Source organism: Lycium ferocissimum, chromosome 10, assembly GCF_029784015.1.
Source record: "Lycium ferocissimum isolate CSIRO_LF1 chromosome 10, AGI_CSIRO_Lferr_CH_V1, whole genome shotgun sequence".
Taxonomy (NCBI): domain Eukaryota; kingdom Viridiplantae; phylum Streptophyta; class Magnoliopsida; order Solanales; family Solanaceae; genus Lycium; species Lycium ferocissimum.
This window is the reverse complement of record NC_081351.1, coordinates 25,117,589-25,125,014: the sequence shown is the minus strand read 5'-3', so window position 1 is coordinate 25,125,014 and position 7,426 is coordinate 25,117,589. Positions and strand designations below refer to the sequence as shown.

Here is a 7,426-nt window from a genome sequence, read left to right as displayed (position 1 = left end):
ACATGGCCAATTGACGTAAAAAAGCAGATGTTTACGGCTTTGGGGTTCTTCTACTGGAAATTGTTACCGGAAGGCAAAATAACAGGAGCAAAAATGCCGAATACACAAAGAGCTTAGTTTCCATTGTAATTTCTGATCAATCACTCTTTTTCTTGAACAAAATTTTCAATCTTGGAAAAAACTTTTTTGTTCACTGGTCTTAACTAATATTGGATGAAATTAACAGGCGTGGGACCACTTTCAACGTGGCATAGTGGAGGAACTGTTCGATCCGAATCTCATGTTGCATAACTACCACACAATCAACGTGAAAAATGAGGTCGCGAGAGTTTTACATGTCGGACTTTTGTGCACTCAAGAGATCCCAACACTAAGGCCATCCATGTCTAGGGCATTACAAATGTTCGTCAAGAAAGAAGAAGAGTTGCCTCCTCCTACTAATCCGCCATTCGTGGATGAGAAAACCATGGAATTTCATGACCCTTGGGAGAAGTACTCGCTTAAAGAAGGCGACTCTGCTTCGATTGCCAACTTATCCCACAGTTCTTTTTATCCCAGATGATGATATCTGGCGCGATGCTCTGAAACTGATGTTCTTGAAGTAGACTTCATCATGATATAGCTGTTAGTTACAACAACGCCTCAGTCCCAAACAATTTGGGGTCTGGCTAGATGAATCCTCTATATATTCCATTTAAGCTCAACTTATGATCAAGCAGTTAGTTGCTTTGCATAGTTTTGTAAGAAGTAAAAAAAAAAAAAGATGTTTGGATGAATGCACAATGTTTTTCCAAGGTTAGTAGAAATTGTAGCTCAACTCATGATCAAACACATGGAATTTTTTTTAGAATCTAAAACTAACAACTTGCCTTGATGAAATAAGTTGAAAGTGGAGAGATTAGAAGTTTGGCGTTTTATTTTAATTAAGAAAATGTCGAGAGTAATATTGAATAAGAGAAAACTGAAAAGACAAAATCTGGAATGCATGATTGAGTTCTGAAGGCTTAGTAAAAATTATAGGAAACTAGTTCAAATTAACAGTTTTGATTTATGTATAATTTAAAGGCTAAAATTTTGATGTGTAAATCTCTTCTCTCTTAGTTGGGCCAAAGAGAACAATTCATCATTTATAATTTCTTTTATCTCCTTTTCTTTGAGCCCAAAATTGTTGAAACAACTCTTTCTTTTGGATTATTTTGCTCTTTCACACTTTAGAGAACTTCATATTTTTCTACATAATCTCCTTTAAAATTGATAAAATCAGTTTCTTAGTTTCAAATTGTAAGTGGCTATTCTATACCATCTCCTCCAAAAAATAATTTTAAAAAAAATTTCCTTCAATGTTCATTGAGCAATTTTTTCCCTTTAATTCTACATGCAAAATGCAGTGTGGCCCATTTTCCTTCTGTGTGTTGTCACATTGAAGTAGCATTGGTCAAAATCATAATTTATTATATAAAAAAATTAGGTAAAATTACTCAAATGAGTCATACACACATTAATATGGTAGCTTCCTACCATATTAGTTTAACTATCCTTTAAATATTACCATTTGTAGCTATGCTTTGCTAAATATTCGTATTTTAGAGGCTGTATTTGAAGGCCTTCAAAAGATACATAATAATTAGTCTAATGATTTTATGTATTTGGACGCGAGTATTTGAAGGGCTTCAAATACATATCTAATCGAATAATAAAACACATTGTGTACATGTGAAAACTGTTATGAGACCAAATGCATATAAATTTTCATGTATTTGAAATATATATAACTTATTTGAATGGATGATCAATAAAATTTCAACAAATTATTTTGGGAAAATATATATAAAGCCAAATACATTCAAATTTTTGTATTTGATTTACTTTCAAACATTTCATGAACATTCACCCAACATTTAGAGAAGCAATTTATGAACTAAAAGTAATAAGACAAAAGATTATGGAACGCCCAATTCATCTCAAACATCCTTGTTTAGTTACAATACTAAAAGTTGTTGAAGATTGGTCTAACATTTTTTCTTTTTTGTAAAAAATCCATCAAAAGTTTAGGAAACATTTGTCAACCAAACATTATTTCAAGAACATTCAATTCAAGAAACAAGTACAATCAACTACACTATTTGATAAAAAAAAAAGGCTCGATAACGTCAAACATGGAATCATAATAATGGTGGCGAAGAGCCATTGTTTGTTCATAAATCCGTTAACCTCAGAGATCGAGGGTTTTCGTAGCCTATCGATGGGGCGAGGGCAAGGTGGGCATCTGGTGGTGGTTATGGCGGCGCAGAGATGAGAGAGAGGAGAGAAATTTTTTATGGTTTTGAGAATGAAAAATATGAAATGGGTAATTCTTGGGAATAGAGAAAGATATATGTATTTGTGTATGTTTTTTGATATAGCTACCAATTGTAATTTAGAAAAGTGAATTAGCTACTAGTGATAATTAAATAAAAGGGTAGTTATTATTAATAATTAGGTCTTAAAAGAAGCTACAACCAGTAAAAATTCCAAACTATTATCTGCATCGGATGTTTACACAAAATAAATAAATATAAGAAATATGTCTTGTATATACACTTTTTAACACTTAATTATGGTTAAATAATATGCATTTTCACTTTAACTTGTTGATCCTCAAGGTTAATTGTTTAGCTAATAAGCTATAGGAGTCCAAAACCTAAATAAAAAAGAAGAAATGAACCAAAATACCGCAAGAAAAAAAGTGGTCCGAAAGTATCTTTAACGCAACTTTTTTATGTGTTATATAAAAGTGAGTTAACGTCCCCCGTTAAAATCTGTTACCCGAATTTTCTTTAAAAAAAAAAAAAAAAAACTAAATTACATAACGCACTATTTTAGTGCGCTATGTAACCAAGGCAATTTACTAAGTTGCCCGTGTCATGTATACTTACTAGTTACAAATAGCATGGGCCCAAACATTACTACTTTTTTATTTTAGATATTTAATAATAATCAATAGATTAGGTATAAAATTTTACCAATACTCTTTTAAATAAATTAATATTTCAAATAATGTATGTGATAATGTTAAAAATAAAATCCGATGCAATGCAAAAAGAATATCAACTATATCATTATTATTTTTTAAATGAAGGGTAGCATCTTAAGGAGGCTCATTATAAAAATTAATATTTTTACGTTCTTAATTATAGAGTAGAGTTTTGAATTTGTATAAATTTCCTAAGAGTAAGGAGGTGCCTCATAAAAAATTTCACTCTCTTCTTTACAAAATAATATTATAACTAATATGATCTTCGCATTACATAATTGACTTTTTTTGTATCTTTTGTGATTCTTCTTGTATGATTTTCCTTTTTCACAATTCTTTAAACGCATATACTTTAAAAAGGAAAATTGTCTCCTTGTATTACCTTCAAACTTCAATACAGAACCAGTGGCGTATGTAGCCTTATAAGTGGGGGTTCAACTAAATCCCTAATTTTTGATGCGGAACACAAATTTATGTGTTAAAATTATTAGAATTGTAATAGATAGTAGATATGAACGCATAATTTAAAAAAAATAATGGGTTCAATACTAAAAGTCTTAAAATTGAACCTGTAAAATTTAAATTCTGAATCCGGCTCCGTATAGAACGACATGAAGTATTTAGAAATATGGAAGGGGTCATACGGTACCTTAATACATATGTGATCATTGATGACTTAAAAGCTCAAGAACCTTAAAAAAAAAAAAGGGGGAGGAACTAAGAGAAAATTAAAATGACATTTTAAAAATAGTAAAAAGAATTATAAAAAATTTGTTAAAAAGAATATTTTTATAAATGATCCTTCGAATAAATGTAAAATCATAATTTGGAGTAATAAATGTCGTTGAATTAGAGATTAAACACTTAAGTTATAAAAAACTAATTAAAATATCATATGTAATTATTTTGGAATTATGGATAAATCACCAAGGTTTAAAAAATGGCACTAAATATCACAAAACTAAACAAATAAAGCCTTGAAATGAATTGGTGTTGTGGGCCCCAGAGCTACTACAAGTCAACAATGGTCAGCCTTATTTCACTAACAACCAATTTCTTCCACGTGCAACACCCTTAAGCAGAAGCTAAGCAAACATGACCATGAAACACACAGCTCAAGCACCTCAACTGATGCTTCTTATATATAAAAATATACTAGTGAGAAAAACCGTGCGAAATTTAAAAATAAAAATTTTTTAAGCAGTGTTAATTTAATATTTAAACTTGTGATCTAACATAAGTTATATATTTATGCTGTAGTAAATCATTTGATTAAGAATAAAATGAAAAACTAATAATTATTACTTATTAAGAACAACACAAATATAATCAATGAGAAATTGATTATGTGTATATATAAAAGTCCATGTATTAGCTGCTTCTGAATAACATTTGAATCATAAGATTATGCCTGATATGCTCAGATATTTTTTTTTATCATTCTTTCAGGTCCTAAAGGAAATTTTATTTTACTGCCTAAGTATCTTTTGTAAATATCATAAAATTACCTAAATCTTATTTTTATAAAGAAAAAAGTATACACATGGCTTCAAAATTGGAAAATCTTAAAGTTAGTTACTATATGTAGAAAAAGAATATGAAATTTATGCAATTTGTAGTGGGTCATTTCAAGAGTACTATATCTGCAGAAGTTGTGTAGCTGCCATACGAGAATGAGGCCCACTTTGCTAGTAGCATGATGCATGTCTGGCAGAACTGCCTATTAACAAGTGCAAGAATAGGTCTCAATTTCACAAACACTACATCTGTTAGAGATACACCCAATACAGCAGGAAGTACAATAAGTTTAAAGCACAAAAATCAGTAAAATACCAGAAATGCCCTTGTGACCATGCAGGCATGTGCTTCAGCTGCCACTCCGTGACTTCTTATATAGGAGAAAGAGATAAAGAGAATATTACAATTAGTATATCCATTCATTACTATTTCTAAAATATATATTTTTTTGGTAGCAAATCAAACTTTCTAAAATATTTATAACATTAATTTTTTTCTAAAATATTTATAATATTAATTTAATGTTCTGATACCATAAGAACCTTTTAACAATTTTTATTCTCTTATCTTTGATATTTATGAAAAAGTATTTATTCTTATAAAAAATATTGATTCTCTTATTTTTTGATAATTATCTTTTTTAACAAATTTTTTAACCTCTTGTTCATTGACTTGTTGCTCCCTTTTCTTAGTTAGTGTTTGTTTAGCTAACTCTAAAAACAATCAAGTCTAACTATTTTAAGTAAATAATTTTCTATTATAATTGAGGGTTAATTATTTAAATATTCATGCAATAAAAATTAATTCGAGATACACCCCTTATATTTAAAAATCGAACATTTACACCATTTATACTATGAGAATCATGCACATACACTCTCTATGGGGTATAGTCGTAACTAAATGTAGATAAATTAAAATTATAAATAACACAAATTACTTAATAAAATATGCCAACTATTGTTATTAACTTTCTTGCACATTAAGCAGCAAGTTATTTTAGCTATATTGAGTAGCTTTTCTGATAGTCTGATTTGCCCTCGTTATGACAAACTTTTCATGTACTTTAACAACTAAGTTAATTGATTATAGGATATAATCTTTTTGTTCATAGAAAATTTGTTTTGTTAAGAACACTGAAGAAACTTCTATTATCAACAAAAACTTGACTTTCTGCAACATGCATGTCGCGTCATCACATAAATATCCAATTCCTTGGACCAGCAGCGCAAGATATACGTAACTTCAAAAAAGAGCATAATTATTCAGTCATAAAGAGGAAGACTTTGAAAATATTACACTCTAGCCCCCACAAAATGGTGACTTAAACAGTCTCTCTGTTTCATTTTATGTGTCGTAATTTGATTTAACAAGTAATTTAAATAAGTGGGAGAGGCTTTTAAATTTTGTGATCTTATACTTAAAAGAAAAAAAAAAAGCGTATTTATCCAAAGTCCTAAAGTGGAAGACTTTGAAAATATTACACTCTAGCTCCCACAAAATGGTTGACTTGAACATTAATCTCTCAGTTTCATTTTATTTGTCTTAAGTTGATTGAATAAGGAATTTAAGAAAATGGGAGAGACTTTTAAATTTTGTGATCTTATACTTAAAAAAAGAGCATATTTATCTAAAGTTCTAAGTGGAAGACTTCGAAAATATTATACTCTAGCCCCCACAAAATGGTTGACTTGAACATTATTCTCTCTGTTTCATTTTATGCGTCTTAATTTGATTGAATAAGAGATTTAAGAAAGTGGGAGAGGCTTTTAAATTTTGTGATCGTATACTTACAAAAAGTGCATATTTATCTAAAGTTCTAAGTGGAAGTCTTTGAAAATATTATACTCTATCCCCCACAAAATGATTGACTCTAAAGTCCTAAGTGGAAGTTTTTGAAAATTATTCTAAACAAAGGCAATTAATCATTTTATTTATCACGCTTAATTTGATTGAAAAGAAAATAGAATTAAAAAAGTGGGAGAGGCTTTTAAATTCTGTGATCGTATACTTACAAAAAGAGTAACTTTATCCGAATTTCTAAAGTGAAAGACTTTGAAAATATTACACTCTAGGCCCCACAAAATGGTTGACTTGAACATTGTTCTCTGTTTATGTGTATAAGTTTGACAGAATAAGGAATTTAAGAAAGTGAGAGAGGCTTTTATATTTTGTTATGTTAAATTTAAAATGTTTAATGTATCAAAATATTAATTGAATTCTATACTTTTAAACCTACCATGTAGGATATTGAAATTAAATAATTACTAAATATATATATAAAAAACATATTTTTAGGAACAAACTAAAAATTGAACATTGGAGAGAGTATTAACCTTGCTTGAAAGATTACTCTAAATCAACAGTATAAAAATAAGCACTTTAATCAAACCTTTTTGTTGGATAAAACATTCGTTTAAAAAATTAAAAAGAAAATGTTGTGACACAAATACCCTACTAAGTAGGCGTTTGGCCATACAATTTGGAGTTCAAATATAAAATTTTGATTCGAAATCAATGTTTGTTTATGAAATTTGAACAAAACTTCCACTTCAATATTTGGCAACATCATTCACATGAAATGAGTTCTTTACATGCATGTTTTTTTATATTAGTAAAAACAATCTCATATATATTAGGGTAAAACATATATGTACATGATGTTAATATCAAATCAATGTAATTAACCGGAGTTAAGTAATAAATGAGGCCCAAATGCATATTAATTAATTATAATTAGGTGATAAAAAATATGTGAATACAAATGTCATACTAACATCAATTTAGTATAAATATCGGATGTATTTTTTACCTAATACATCTCCAAAGCAGATTTCAATACAAACTATCAACAACTCTATTAAACAACTTATCTGTCAAATGATTAGCCTAATT

At 28.9% G+C, this 7,426-nt stretch overlaps 1 pseudogene; it reads left to right on the top strand.

Annotated features, from left to right (window-relative positions):
• The window catches only part of LOC132035236 (cysteine-rich receptor-like protein kinase 2), a 14,703-nt pseudogene extending 14,001 nt beyond the window's left edge, over window positions 1–702 (top strand).
• Window positions 703–7,426: the final 6,724 nt, after the last annotated feature.